This window comes from Struthio camelus, chromosome 12 (genome assembly GCF_040807025.1).
Source record: "Struthio camelus isolate bStrCam1 chromosome 12, bStrCam1.hap1, whole genome shotgun sequence".
Taxonomy (NCBI): Eukaryota; Metazoa; Chordata; class Aves; order Struthioniformes; family Struthionidae; genus Struthio; species Struthio camelus.
The window spans coordinates 21972267-21988374 of NC_090953.1; the positions used below are offsets into that span (position 1 = coordinate 21972267).

The 16108-nt window shown below is 40.8% G+C and overlaps 1 protein-coding gene across 2 annotated transcripts in view; it reads left to right on the forward strand.

The window, feature by feature from the left end:
- The window catches only part of TMEM266 (transmembrane protein 266), an 87550-nt gene that overhangs the window by 7121 nt on the left and 64321 nt on the right, over positions 1-16108 (forward strand). Inside the window, exons 2-3 of one of the 2 annotated variants that reach the window (XM_068958291.1) lie at positions 3818-4017; positions 7613-7739. The gene's annotated coding sequence lies outside the window, so the exon portion shown is untranslated. The remainder of the gene's footprint in view (positions 1-3817; positions 4018-7612; positions 7740-16108) is intronic. The other variant, XM_068958292.1, reaches the window with a different exon arrangement.

The window sequence follows — 16108 nt, forward strand, 5'->3', positions numbered from 1 at the left end:
GACCTGCTCTACCCTGTTTTTGAGCAGATGTTTTCTGTATTAGCGTATCTTCTATGTGTTTTTAAAAAGGAAGCCTAGCACTCAGTATACAGCTGTGAAACTAGATTGCCTGGTGGAAGTACTGATTAGTGTTTGGGAGAAGAAACTATTTATGGCTTTTATTACAGTTTGATGGCAGCTTTGCGCTATCTGTTGGTGATCTGTAGCTGGATATCTGTAGTAGTAATGTCGGGCAACACCTGCTCTGCTACCTGAAACTGAACAGTGGGGTCTGTTAAAATCTTGCTGAGCTGGATCTTGTAGTATTTTGGATGAAGCTAATTGTTATGATGAATGTTGAAGAATTCTGTTCCAGGAACTCTTGCAACCCCTTGAATATTGAGCTATATACTGCCAAGATGTAGTTTTTAAAAAACAAAACAAAAAAACCTCCACCACCGTACTCGCGCTCTCGATGAAAAGTGCTCTTTGGCAACTCCCTTGCACTCTTCTGAAGTTTAGGAGCTATGGGAAGAAACTTGATGCTTTTTCCTTTAGTGGCTCAGTGTTGCACCCAAACTGATTGCACTGTTTCGTCTTTTTTTCTGAAGTTTAGATAAGATTTTTGCTTTTGAAGAACAACTTTGAGTCTAAGATGGTGTGTGTGTGTGTGTGTGTTTTTTTTTTTCTGGGGGGGAAAAGGGAAAGAATTGGAGTCAAATTAGCAGGTAGCCTTCTAAGGCTTGCATATGAAAGCCTTAGCTTCATATGCAGTGAACTAGCAAACAGAGAATACATGATTATTCATGTCTGACACATTTGGAGGTAAGGCCAGTTCTCAGAGTGACTAGCTGGAATCTGCTAGTGTCTGATTATTTGCTAGGTTAAATGAAATAAGTGTATCTGCTCATCTAGTGAGAAATGATACACATCCTCACCTAAAAACCGCTGTTAACTAGCACTTTCACAGACAGCCACAGCAGAGAGATTTTGTAGATTGAGTGAACGTGTGAAGTGAGCTTTCTTCTGCTTCACGCCTTCAAATACGGGTTAAGGCATGTGAGGCAAATTGGCTAGGAAGTATGGGCTTGCACAGCATGTTTTGCGAGGAGAGGGAGGGCACCATACTCGTAGTGCCTGTATATTTTGCAGGCTTCAGAATTTACTTTTAGCTGACCTCTAGTCCAAAACAAATTCTTGTTCACTCAGAAAACTGAGTTCACAGATAAAATTTTTGCACAGATAAAATCACTTTAAAATGTATTCACTCTTTACATTGTTAGCTGTGTGGGACAGGAGATATCTCTCCAGATGTCCAGCATAATGAAATCCTTATCCTGATTATGATCCTTTCATGAAGCAGTAGAGAATGTTTTATCATAGGAATGAAGACAGAAAAACAGAAGGCCAGTGTTCAAAATACTGAATTGTAAAAGGGTCAGTTTGGTATCAAAGAACAGGGGGTGATATTTTGCTCCCCTGTAAGGACATTTGATCTTGGGGCATACCCTGGTTTTGCTTATACCGTTTATGAAAGCATTTCACAGACTACACTGGACTGTTTTGCTACTAGTTTGACCGTATATGTAAAGCATACTGCATGAACAGCATTTGGCAGGAGAAGAGCATAGTGTGTCTGAAACCTTTAATTATACGCTGTAGGCAGGCAGCGCTGTCTAGGTCAGAAGACACCATATTACCAAATAACATATTGTAGGCATTCAGAACTTGCACAGTGCAAGTGATCATGCATTGAATAATTGGTCTTTGTTAAGCAGATAATGGCAATGTTTGCCTGTAGAGCCAAGGTTTGAAATGTATGATTTGGAAAATTCAGATTTTAAATAATCCGTTATCCAGTTGATGTAAGAACTAAATAGAGCAGATTTTGGTAAAATTTTTACAGCAGCAAAGATTGCCTTTTCTGCCAGGTGTGTCACACTTCCACTTTCTGTATGCTCTGGATATGTCTAAGAGTTTATTGCTTTATTGTATTTCACTTTGTATGTGTGTTTGCCTGCAGCAACACTTAGGACCACACAGACTGTTTAAGCACAGGCTGGGGGTGTGTGGGGGGGGGGGAACCCCAACGACCCTGAGGTATAAAACAGCAATGTTTAGAAACTTCCCAAACTGCTAGAGGGCAAAAAGGGAGGAAAACAGCTGGTGAGGGAGAACAGGTTAATCGTTAAGGCATGAAGGTTACAAGAGAAATAGTATGTCATTCTTTGTCATACACTGTAGCTTATTTTCCTTATCTGTAGAAGAGAAAGTGTTTCTACCTTAGAAGTAATTGCCTGGTATCTTTTAAAAAGTGCGTCAAGATCCTAAGGTGAAAAAATAGGTAATAATTGACTGCAGTGTCAATGGCTAATGATTTTTGCAAGTATATCAGAGTATGATTGTTCTGAGGAGAGTTTGCAAGTTCCTCTGGGCATGTGAGTTCCTGCTTGGAGAAATCTGTCCGTTTGGCAGAATCCCCAGTTGCTTCTTCTGTTTTAGCAGGGCTGGGGGACAGGTGATGATGGACAGACGCTTTTCTCTGGACTTCATTTGCTTAAAAGTCAAGCATCTGATTTTCTTTTTCCCAAGCTGGAGTTCAAGGGAAAAGCAAAAAGGCAATAAATTGATTGCCGTAAAGGACAGCAAAAATGATGAAACCGTCCCCAAAATAGTGGTTCTACAACATTGAGTCGAGCCGATTCAGTTACAGGCACGTGCTCTTCTGTATCTGTGACTACTCTGTCTGCAGAAGATTAAGCCTGCAGTGGAGGAGTGGAGGAGTTACATGTTCAGTATGAGCTATATACCCGTTTGAGCTGGGATCAGCACTCCTTGCCTTCCCTAAGGAGATGGCAGTGATTGCAGCATTTATCATACATAAAGGAATCTGTCCTCCTGTACGTAGCTGCCAAAAGACATCTGAAAAATGGGGACAAAAAGAGCAGCGTCCAGGATCTCGGAAACCCTTCAGCCAACAGAGCTAATAGTGAATTAAGGAAATCACTCCCTTAGGGCTTACCCGAACCCTACATTTAGTAACAGCAGTAGCTGTGAGCTGGGTACATTTGGTAGCATGCCTGCAAAGGAATCCGCTAGGAGAGTTGTCTGAAATGCTGGTCTGGTGGTCTGTGCGTGAAACTATTGACCCATGCTGCGGAATAGCTGTCTTCTAGGCCAAAACCAATTCTTGGTCACAGATAAAATTCTGTGGCCAACATTAAGAATGATTACTTGGAAATAGAACAGAAATGATGGGCACAAGTCTGAACTGTTGGGGTTCAGGGAAGAATCCAAATGCATGCTGATTTTTCTTTTAAGAGCAGGGAGCTTGTCTGGATTATATAGGGTTGAAAAAAGCTCAGAATGTAATGCAGGTCCTGCTACTGTCAAGCAACTCTGTGACTGGAGTAGAGACGTGGGACCAAGGACAAAAGCTCTCCCACAGCGAGGGAAAACTGGAGCAGACTGAAGTGGCAGAGCAGTTTTCCAAGGGAAAACTTTGAAAATTTGGACTTGGCTCGAGTCTTCTGTGCTTTAAAACATGTAGTAAAGATGACAGATTGGTGCTTCTGACTTGGCAAAATTAGGACTGCTTTCTGGGAAATGCAGCAAAACAGCCTCCGAGGCTGCTCTGGGAATGCTTACAGATTTGCGTTCCTATGATAACTGTGCCCCTTTGCCAAGGAAGGGAAAGAAAGGACTCGATAGCCAAGAATCAGAAAGCAAAGAGATATATCAAGGTGCAGAGCATGACCTCTTTTTTTCACTTCTCTGCTATGGGTAATGGAGTTACATGGTGCTTAATTTCTAATGACTTTCCTCATATCTGGCTAAGGGTTTTCTCCCGTTCACCGCTGAAGGACCTATCTGCAAGGACTCTTGTGATTTGAATGAGGAGGAATGTATGTAGCAACAACTACTGAGTATCCACTGTGGGCCCAGCTGCTCGCCTGCTCACCTGTCATGTCATTGGGTGTCAATGGGATTCAAGCTGCCAACTGTTGAATTCACATCCAAGTGAAAGGAGAGATGAAGGTATGGATATGTTCATAACTAGTTTGTGTATGGCCCATACCATGACAGGGGAATGACAGCGTTTTATCCAAGCTTAGATTTTTGTCGGTTTGTTAGTGTTTCTTGTCGATTTCGGTGCGTGGATAAATGCATTTTTAAACTAGTTCTCGGGTCTTTTCCCCAGGCTATAGTTTTTAATTTTTTAATTGTAACTGGAGTATTGGAGGAAACCTTTGATGCGTGAATATTTAATAAATTAAGATCTGTTACCAGTGTTACACCTTGCAGTCCATTTGTCTAGAAAATGCTACTGCAAGTTTTCCTTAAATAAACAAGCAAGACCTGCTCTTGTTCTGGTTTTATGCAAATTTCCACACTACATTCACTGAAAAAAATGCACAGGTCAGGTTAGAAAAAGCATGTTAGCTGTGCGGAATTTTTTCATTATTGTATCTATCGTATATGCATGTGTACATGGGTATCCTGCGATTTGCATGCTTTTAGAGCTCTCATTAAATTCATCCTGCTGCAGGGACACAAGTTTGACTCAAACTTTAAACCTAATTGTCTCTCATACAACTTCTCGTCCCATTGATTTACTGTGATGCTTTTACGCTAACCATAGCACGTGGCTATAAGGAGAAATACTCTTAAGATGTACTTTTTGTCAGTTGGCCACAAACTGACAGAGCAGGGGGAGAAAAGCCAGCGTATTGTGACTAGTCATTTTTGTTAGCTGTAATGGAGCACAGTTTGGGAACATCTGGATTGTAAAATGCACCTCTTGAACTTTCATTGATCGGTTACTTGAGCTGTCAGCCGTAAAGTATATTTTTGGATACTTGTAGCAAATCTTACTGCTTTCTGAGGAAAGCCAAATCCATAATTTTAGGCAGCTACTATTTTTTTAGTAAGTGGGAATTGCAGATTGCAGTTTGTGTGGTTATACCTGAGTGAGCTTCAAACTAGCCAGCTTGGCAATTAGTATCAAAGTCCAGCAGTAGCAGTGCTTGTTCACTGCGAGCTGCTGTAATCCTTCTCTCTAATCTTAAGAGGAACAGTTATTGGCCTGGACACAGTAAAGCAATCTTTTTTTCAATAAAGGTGTCCCCTCTAAAAACGGAGGGGGGAAAAAAATAAGGTGGGGGGTGTGTGTGTTTTCTTGTATGTGAGTTGGTTGCTTGATTTATTTTTTAACTCATGCTTACAAGAGCAAAGGGAGGCATAGTATTTTAGTATAAAAGGAATAGGTTGACCCCTTACATGGGTGAAAGTTTGCATGCTACAATTATGTATAACACAGGTATTCCTTGGGACTTTTGAAATGGGGCATGCTGTGGCTGGAAGCAGGAGGAAGTAGTTCTGCCCTATGCATGTGTGCTTTGTCTGTCGTCTGCAGCAGCATGAGTTAGTAGTAAATGCTTAAAGTGTACAGCTGTCTGAACTGATCTAAACTCCAATTGTGTTAGTCCCATCGGAGCGGGAAGCGTTCTGCTCTTGGACGAGCGTGCTCTGCCTTTTGGCCTCCTTGTCCTTGACGAGTTGTTTTTTTTCTCTAGCCTATTGGATGCTGCCAGGCACGTCTCGTTCCGTGTTCTCTGAAGCTCATTATATTTGGTTTTGGCACCTATCTGTTTGTATTTAGTAGGGGAAGGATGTTTCTGTGTTACCAGTTATTAAGGAATGGTAATGTACTTTTAAAAAAAAAAAATCATTTGTTAGCAGAATTGTTTGTGCAAAAACTTATCTTTGATTCAGCACAAAAGTTTTCTTGTCCTGGAGCATTCTCTTTCTCATGCTACCAGTCCTTCACTTTTTTCCCCTAAACTCCCATTTTCAGTATCACAGAAGTATAGTTGTTCTCTTAAACCCACCTATGTTTATGAGGTATTTAGCATACATTGGTTAAAAACTGTGTGATCTTATTATTGCAAACATTGTCTCAAATTAGATTAAGTACTTGGAGCAGGTCTTATGTCACTTTAAAAAATACCTTATAAGCACCTAACGTGTCTGAGTAGTATATTAAAAATAAATAAATAAAAGCATGGGCTAGTGTTTCTTGCACTGATAGCATATTCACTCCTAGGACCTTAAGGAGCATACAGTTCTGATTACCATCTTGATTTTTTTTTTTTGTCTTAATCTTATGTGAAGTTTGCAGTGGATACTTTTGACAATTCTCTCTGAGAACAGATGCTTGATACCATCTGAAAGCTTTCTATCCCGTGTGTTTTCAAATGTTGTAAACTCGCAACAGCTCATGAGCTGTGAATTGTCACATGTTTGAAATCAGTATATTGAGAGTGGAAGGAGTAACACAAGGGAATAACATAGTTTTAAGGAACCAATGTTTTAGAGCTATGCAGAGTAGAAATAATGATCGCAAGATATAGCACCTTAAAACCCTTCTTGGTCTTCTCGGCAAGTGGTTTGTCTGGTTTGTTTTACTTCAGGGTCAGGTGCAGCAAGCCTCAGACCTGAGGCCAGTGTAATCTTATTTCCGTGCCGATATTCTTGTTCTGTGGGAAAAGTTGTCTTGATTTTTGCAGTCTCTTATATTTCTAATTCAAACAAGACTTTAAAACAAAGTTACATATAAAAATCTTCCAAAAATTATCTTTGAAAAAAACAAAAACCAAAAAACTACACTTGCAATACTGAGGACTTTGCTTTCTATTGGGGAATGATATTTTTCACTGATTGAATGCCAGACCAAAAGTCAAAAACATGAGTTCCAGTCTGGACTCTGGCGCTGATTTGCTGTGTGGTCTTCAGCTTTGGGTTTACTCGGGGACTTCATACTCATTATAGTTTACTTCAGTTTCATTGGGAGTGCTAATGGGTCTTTGGCTTGCAGTTGACAGCTAATTTAGTAGATGATGATTGGTTTGGAGGGGTTAATCCATTGTTAACGTTAACATCTTTCTGAAGAATTTCCAACAGTTTGACTAACACTTCACGTTTTTTATCTAGATCTAAGTTTCTTGCTCTCATCTGCCTGTCTTTGGATGCTTTTTTTTCTGAGTTTCTTATCTCACTTAATGTTAATGCTTCAGCATTCTGGTGAAGTTGTTCTAACAAAGTTGAAGTAGAAAGTCTCAGCAAAAGTCTGGATTTGCCTCTGTAACGGACACGGTTCAGTTTTGAACAAGAGACCAGTAAGTGCCTTAGTCTTAAGATTTAAGAGCAACGGTGTGTTTTATTTTTAGCCTAGTATTTGTTTAACATTTTAGGGCTTGCACTGCAGTATGGATCCCTTGCATAGCCCATTGCTTGAAAACATCCTTTTCTCTGATCAGTGTATTAAAACCTCCTTATTGGATATGGGTCATGGGACTTGAGACACTAAATAAGGTACTGCTAAAATGGAGCTGCAGAGGGTGACAGGACAACTGCTCTGCTGGGTCACACAATAGCAGCCAAAGCGCTCCTGTGCTCCTGTCGTCACAGTGCTGACGGAGGCAGAATGCCCCTGCTTTGCTCTACAGGGACGGTTGGGAACAGCAGCCCAGTGCTTTGAAGGATAAAGACGACTGTCTAGTGGACCAGTGTGGTTGGGTCTTTCTGATCTCTTTCTGACTTTGTTGTTGTTGTTTTGTTTTAATGAAAACAGTGAGCAGACGAAGCCTTCTTAAATACAGCTGCTTACATATTTCCCGGACTGAGCTCCAGGGTAGCAGTCTGTCGCATGAACTGGTCTGTTGTATTACGTTCCCCCAGCAGAGACTGTAATGTATGAGGTAAGTGTTCATAGAGTAATTTTCTCTCTTCTTTAATGAATGAATTATAACTGTTTAACACACAGGCAAAACCAGTCCAATTCAGAGATAGTGCTGGGTTTTTTTTTAAGTGAGAATAACTTTTCTTCTCAACCAGCATATCTCCCCAGTTCTTTATCTGTAGAAAAACGGTTGTGGTCCCGTATTTAAAGAGTGGCCTAGAAATTAACATATGTGACTTTTAGCTGAACATGTATGTGGGATTTTTATATCCTATTTATTTCTTTCCATTTCTGTTGTACTTTTGTTAAATATTTGGGTAGTACAATTGCTCAGAAGTTTACTTTTGGAAATGCCAAAGTTGTTGAAACCAGGTCTTTGTCTGTGCAGTGTTTCTGGTGCTCTCAGTGCCACTTCAAGACCCGCTCTGAGGTTAGGATTTTCTGGGTTTTCATTAGATATATCAGCCGCTCTCCCTTATCATGCTATCTACACTAGCTTTAAGTTTATGTTCAAAACGTCTCTAAGGCGAGGAAGCACTGTTAAGTACTGTTTTTTCCCTTTAACAGAGGGAGTGCTGTGGGCCAGGAAATAGAGGTCTAGATTTACAAAAGTGCTCTGGCACCTGTAGCAGTGTGCAGGCACTGAAGTCCGCACAGCTGAAGCAGCATCACGTAATAAAGATTCCTGTAGGGATCATAGCATGAATTTTATTTGCTTGTAATGTATTTAAGTATTGTTCTAATTTCTTGCTCAGTGCTTTTCACTCCCCATATGCCCTGCTGAGATCTTAGTTGATTATCCTGGTCATGTAGAAGTTAGGAGTGATGGTGCTCAGTTTTACTGTGTGTCTTCAAATCCCTGATCCCAAGTGCATTAGGGAAGTACAGAAGTGAATTCAAGTCTCCTGTATCCTGGAGTACCATCCTCATGGCTTTAAAAGATGGATTTCTTGATATGTTAGCAGTAGCACCACACTTGTGGGCACTCTGAATGCAGTTTCAGTGCTCACAGTGTTAAATCATGGTGAGGTTAATTCCTTAGTGAGGAATAGACTTCATGAGCCCTTACCCGCTTAGATTTTAATCACAAGTTTTTCTGTGATATTGACACTATCAATGGAAGAGCAAGAGCTGACAAGTCATCTACTTAAAAAAAAAAGAAGGGGAGGTAATTCGTAGTGGGTGTTCCTGCACTCTTCTCTGGAATTTATTCAGTAGTCTGTGGTACCTTCTGTTTGCTGATCTGTCAAGAGGGTGCTGACCCTGTCTGTCCTTGCGGGGCTTAAAGGATGTGAGGGTTGGCAGGGGTGGTGATGTTAAGTTTTATACATTTGGAGGAGGGGAATCAATAAAGCATGTTTACTCTTTGGAAGCTGTGTACTACATGAGCAGCTGCAGGAAGTATTTTAATATATATATTTATATGAATAATCGGATCGCTTCACCCTGCAGCAAAAGTCTGCATGTCTGCCCGGAAAAATACCTTTCCACGTTTTCAGAAATTATTCCTGTTACGCACCTCAGTGATCCTTTCTGTATTCCATACAAAATAACTAATGAATCTGTAAACTCCAGTGAAAAAAGTTGTAAAAACCTGATTACATCTCAGTTAATGAAACCTAATGCTTACATAAAGTTCTGCAGAAAATCAATAAAATGATTTTCATTGTTTTTCCTACCTAGAAAAACAGATGGTTAGGTACAGGTAGTGACTGAAATCATTATTTAAAAATGAACTTACTATTTTTTAAGTTGCAAAAGATCTAATTTAAATGCATAATGCAAGGTAGAGGTAAAGGCTCTTAATAATTCATAAGGTAGATCAGCTGTAGGCATATATTGAGCCAGACCTTGGAGGTGTTAGCTTCTGGCTATAAGAGCTCTTTGCCAGGCCAGTTCCTGGGATTTGGCTGCAGTAGGTGTCCCTTCCCTGTCCATGTGTGTTGTTGCTGTGCTGCTTTTGCAGAACCTGTCCAAGTTTCTATTGTTTTTCCTTTCCCCTTTTTATATGGTAGAATTGGGGAAATTTACGCTTGCTCTTGCACTGTGGCGACTTTTTGCTGCAGAGCAAAGAGCAAGCACCTTCTGTCCTGTTTCCAGCTTCCATGGGAAGAATTGTTCCCTTCCGAATGCACTTCCCACAGACAGTCTAGGTGGGCTCCAGATGTGTGCTAGCCACATGTCTCCTCTGTGATGCTATCTTCCACAGTTCGATTAGGAGCGTGAAGGGGATTGTGCAGGTTTGACTTCTAAATCTGGAAGTTACTGAAATTACTGACCAATTTATACAGCTGCCCTGGCAGTACTTCTTCCTCCAGAGCGTATGTAGGACTGTCAGGGCTGGGTCTGCTCCCTTGCAGCTTGAACTGAGTCCCTCACCATCAGTATTTTGGGGCAGGAATCTGGCCTATAGCATGTGAGTGAGTGTGCACTTCACTAACTTGCTGAGGGAGCCAGGTTTATACATTTAAAAGCACTAACCACATATTAAAACAATTAATACCTGTCAGTATATTGCATACTATTATAAGGCAATCAAATCTTGTATTTTAGGCTCCAGGTGGTCAGGAAACAGTTTTCCAGCCATGAACAGTGTAACTGTTGGGTCCACATGCACTGTGTGAAATAATTTCACATTTTTCTGAAGTACCAGACAGGAGGTGAATTCAAGATTTTGATTAACTATCTGATCTAGCAGAGCAAAGTTTATCCTATATGCATCACCAGGTTGAAATATTGCAGCTATCTGTAAATTTGCAATCTAAACAGCTGGGCTATTTGTTGCCAGAAGCTAATCTACAAGGAGTAGCTTTGAGTTTGGGAGAGCAATGTATTTCACTCTAATAGGCTGATTGTTATACGCCTGCCTTGAAGATACACAATAAAACCATAAAATCGTATGAATTAAATGCCTTTTATCTGGAAGGTTGCCCACGGTACTTATGAAGAATGACAGAACCTGGATATTTCTCAAAAATATGTTTGTAGTATAGTGGATTCTTACAGTGAAATCTTAATTTCAGATACTGAATTTGACTTGTCTGATGGCTTGAATGGATTCAGTGCTAGTCTGCTTGAGTTCTATTTGCTTCTGCATTCCTGATTCAGTGAGAGACACTGAATTGGTCTAAATAACTTTCATCTTAGCCTTCCATCTAAAATAGGAAGGCCTCACAGAGCCATAATTGGCAAGATGTATTCAGATCCTCAGCTCCAAGGAAATAAATAGGTACTTAAAGACTTTCAAAATGTTTTCTCCTGTCTCTCCTTCTCTTGTTCTAGTTGTAGTGCACTGAATCTCTTGTATTTTGGCTGACACTAATTCCTCTGGAAAATTAGAGAATAGCATTAAGAGTGCCTAAAAAAAAGTTTCAATCCAGAACCTTTTAGGTCTAGTGTTCTAAAAATATAAGGGTTTGTAACTTGGGGAAGAGTATAAAGGCTGAAGCCTAAAGGCTGAAACGGGCCAGCCTGTAAGGGTATGTAAGAGTGCATTCCTGTGAGTATGGGCAGATACTCAAGCTTGTATTTATTAGCAGGTTAGTGCATGTGTAATTAGCTCAAAGCTAATCAGACAAGAGCTGCCAGAACTGTGTATAGTACTAAAAACATTCACTCTAGCGTGTTGAGAAATGTTTATTTTTTTTCTTTACTGTTCTTCTAAATATTGACTGGACCTGTCCTGCTCAGCTGGAAAACCAAAAGGCATGGCTGCAAGTTTGTGGTTGGTGGCTTCTTACTGCAGTTTCCAGAAGTAAGAAAAGGGACTAAAAGCAAAACCCAAGAGCTGATTTCTGACTGACCCAAGCAAATCAGACTTCTTTGAAAGTGAACTGGTGCTCAATTTGCTTTCAATAGTAATGCATTTGGCTTCATGTGACTCAGCTACGTTAGTGTTATTCCAAAGCATTTGAATTCAGCAATTGTTTTTAGCTGAACAAGCAGGAACCAAACTTTCTTTGCTGGGTTTCAAACCTGTAGTATTTTTTTTTTTTTTCAATAACAGAGGTTTTATGTGTTTTCTTTTGAGAGCCAGGATTTATGGAACACAACATTTTAGTTGGGGGGCATGCCTGCAGTATGAAGGATGTCCCAATGATCTCCTGCCCGTGTCCTGGCTGAGCCTGAGCCATTTAGCTTCCCAGACTGAAAAAGACCAGATGTTTTCAATCCAGTGGAGCTCTCAATGCCAGGCTCATTCCCACCAGCATGTGCAGTGGCACATGATGAAAAGCTAATGCTGAGCTTTCCAGCTGTGAGCCCAGAGGCAGTGCCAGCGCAGTGTCCTGCCTGAGCTATTCATCCAGTTCCACAGCCTGTGTTGGCATCTTTCTGCTGGGCTGTGGAGACATCTCACTTAAAACCACCTCTGGTACTTTTAATTGGTGCTGCTTTGTACCTGAAAATATACTTTTTCTCAAATGAAAGCACTATCTCCAGCAGTTGGGGACTTGAGCAGAGCAGGAGATGTTGAGATGCGTAATAAAATAGCATGAGCTGGCAGCCCTGTGCCTAATGCTCCTATCTGGAACACCAAGCATTGTTTTGTGGTTTCGTTTCCTTTTAAGAGGCCTGAACCTTTGAAGATTAGACAGATCAGTAAACTGACTTTTTAAATATGTGGTGGTTAAGTTTCCTTTGTCCTGTGGACCAGGAGAGCCCTACAGAATATGTTTTTTCTTCCACTGTAACCACATGGGGAAGCTATGGAGAAGAACTGTTGGGGGGGAGGTTCCACCAGTTTATTACAGCTAAATAAATTACACTTCTGGGCACAGAGCAGGACAGCATTGGCATATGTTGAAAGCATCTTCTGCTGGAACAGGTGTGTGTGGCAGAAGCCTGTCCATAGACCGGCCAGAGGCCCTGTCCTCCCAAGGATGCTTGTGTTTCCTGAGCTCGTGGGTGAGGAGAGGGCAGAGGGGAAGCAGCCTGAGTGGAGTTTCTCCATAATATCCCAAACAGCAGCTCCTCTAGTTTCTTTCTGCCTAGGAGCACCATGGGCTGCACGTCTGCAAGCTCCCCTGGAAGAGGGAGGGCTGGACTACGTTCTCTTGGGAGTTTGTATTGGTCTAGTCCTCCTCTCTAGAAGAAGGCTCTTCTGCTTCCAGCTAGTATTGTTTGTCCTATAGTCCAGATTTGCAGTGCTGAAAGTTCAAGATTCAAATAGGGAACATGAGGCATTGTGGAGAGATTATTATAATTGTGGGTAAGATTATTTTTCTTTTTTTTTTTCTGCCCATCTAAACTTCTCTCCAGGAAATATGAACTAGACTTATGAATTAGGAGGCAGTCTTTAGTTATGCAATTACATATTGCTCTTTCTTCCACAGCTTTCTGCTTAATTTCAGCATACAGGATGATCCCACAAGGAGGTAGAATTATGGCTGCATGAGCAAGTTCAAATCTGGCATTTCCTAATTTCTAAATGCCTACTTTTTTCCAATCTAAATACCTTTACTGTGATGGAGGGCTTTGTGGCTCTTTCCCCTTTCTTTGTGATGTATTTGAAAACTTTGCTGTAGATCACTTCATAAACAGATGCAAAATTCAATGTCCCTTTCCTCTTCCTTGAAATAAAAAAGCTCTGATATCTTGTACCTCTCTCCTCTTTGGGAAACTCTGTAGGAATGCCTTATTATAGCTCTATGAATGGAATTGGGAGTCTGCAGTGGAAACATAATAATGTTTATCGAATGTACTCGATTTGACAAGGAAGTTAATTTATTGCTTATGTTTACTATGTGGCATCTCAGTGTTCGTAATCTTCTGTCAAATCAAATTCTGTTACGATTTTCAAAACCTAATAAAGGAAGTATTTCTTATCTATCTATGCAGAGCTGTATAAACAAATACATCCTTAAGTGGCTGGCCTAACTAACGGTGGGGTTGAGGAGGGTCAGTTTAATCAAAAGATCTTAATTTTTTATCACAATGAACTCCCCCATTAAAAAGTTCAAATTGAGCTAAATGTTTTGTTCAGCATGAAGTGAAATATTAAAATCAGAAGGCATAATTTCAAGGCTTTGGAGGATCCTTTTCTCCCTTCTGGCAGAATTATTTGCAGATTTCAGTCCATATAGACTAGCTCACTAAAAAACTTCTATTTCCTTGCAGATTTTACTTGCTTGTTGCCCCTGGTGGTTGCAATGTAACCCAGGTAGAACACTTTAGGAGGCACCAAAAATACTGTTATATAATCAAAACTAATTTACTCAAATTTGTAAGTATATCAGCTTAGGATGCATTTACTTGTGCCCTGCCTGTGCGAGTTGCAATGGAAAAACTGTTTTCAATTTTACATCCCAAATGCAATAGATCATAGAGTATGTTCCTTTGCCATCCTTGCATTAGTGAAGTGTTAATCTATGGCAGTCAGTGAGCAGCCAGCTTAAACCCTGTTGTAGGACTGACTCTTTAACTCTGAGGATTTCTCTTTTTACAAAGAGAACAAGAAGTCAGACCTGTAGTGAGCTACTGGCCTGTGATGTGGCAATATGATGTTATGAGTAGAAAAACTGAGTCTTCTCTGCTCACTGAAGTACTAGAGGAGGGCCTTCTCACTTGAATTTGTAAATGGCCCTGTGTTGTTATTGTCTGGTAACACCACGCAAGGAGGTGTTGGGACCTCTGCTGCTGGAGCTTTTCAGGGCTTCACTTCAGACGTGCGGGTTCCTGGATTTCTGAAGACTGCACTTTTTACATATGACCAAAAAAACCTTTCTAAATATGGATATGTATGGATCTGGTTAAAACTGAGAGGCTGAAACGAGATAAGTAAAATCAACCAGTTGTCAGAATTGTTGGGTTTGATCTCAGAGAGCCTTGCTTCAGTTCTGTAAGGAACGTAACTTGCACTGGTAGAGATGAGGGATGGCGTCATGATCATGCTGACCTCCAAAGTGCCAGCAATGGTGTTAATCACTAGCGTTTTCAGCCAAGCTGCGATTTACCTAAGAGTTCAGTGTAGCTACCCCTGAATCGCACTGCCCTTTTCTCTTTGAAAACTCCTGGGGTAATCTTGCTTCCTGGATAGCTCCATCACTTCCTTAAGATTGCCTAGTAGGAACCTTAGTAGCCATCATTTCCATTTGAGCTTTAGACTGTGTAAGAGTTTTAATTTATAGACACAGAAGTGACAACATAACTTCTTGTAAAAATGAAACAACTGTTTCCCAGGGTCTATTAGATGTAGAATAAAAAGTTTAAGTGATACAGAAAACAAAACAACCACCTCCTCTCCCCTTCACCCCTCTGCCCCCCCAAAAATAAACACAGACGAAATTTTCTTTCCCCTTCCCCAACCTGCTAAACATTTTTATGTTGGGTGCTTCTTCCAGTTCAGTACTGCCAATGGCTAGGGTTGGACACAGCGTCTTAGGGAACAGTGCAGATTTAAGTACATCTCCACCATGCTGTTCATTCTTATGCCTGTACCTACAGTGTCCTGCCCCATCTTCCCCCAGCCTTCACTTTGCTGACACAACTGTTTTTGGAGCTATACTGTGGCCTGTATCAAGGAAGCAATTCTACTCTTAAAAATAAATAAATAAAAATGAAGTTGTGTGTGTGAAATGCCAAGTCAGTTCCCTGATTCGGTTCCCAGTAAGGGTCTGTGTGCATGTTCCTGGCGGTGGCAGGGCTGTTGGATGCCATGGCATGGGCAGAGGGGTGACCAGAAGCGGGGCAGGAATACCTAAAACTTTAACTGTAGCTGGAGGTGGTATTTCCTCAAAGCATCTCCTGCTGGGCTTTCTGCAAGTGTGAGGCCTGTTTGTTTCTCTAAGCTTCTGCTGAGAGGTTGTGCGGAAAAATCTTTAGTTACAAGGAAGGTATCAAAATTTGGTTTTGTAACTACTTGTCAGTGCAGAAACTCAGCTGGTTCTGTTCTGTACAATAGCTTACAGCTTCATGGCAGATTCCTCTCGGACTGTGAGCAAACACAACAAATAAACAACTTCCAGCCATGTAGTCTTGATATAACATGATTTCAACTCAATTGAACAGGGTACAAGTTAGCAGGGACTTTGGCAGAGAAAGTTTGAATTGAACTATCTTCCTACTCCCTCCTCAGTTTTTTTCAGGCACACCACGTTGTGGCGTGCGTTTTGCAATGTGGCCTGCTTAAACCAATGGTCATGATTTTAATACAGAAGTGGGGTCTAGTTTTTTTTATTTTTAAGGTTGCTCTTGTTTTTTTTTTGTTTACAGTGTATGTGTGTGCATATATATATATGCCCACCGCATATACTATCTCACACATCCTACGCTTTTATGCATGCTTTCCAAACTGTGGTCTATGCATTGCTTTATTTCAGCTGGACTCTTTCTCCTTTTAGCAAGCAACTGCTGAGGTATGGCTACTAACATCAAAAGGTTGATATAAAC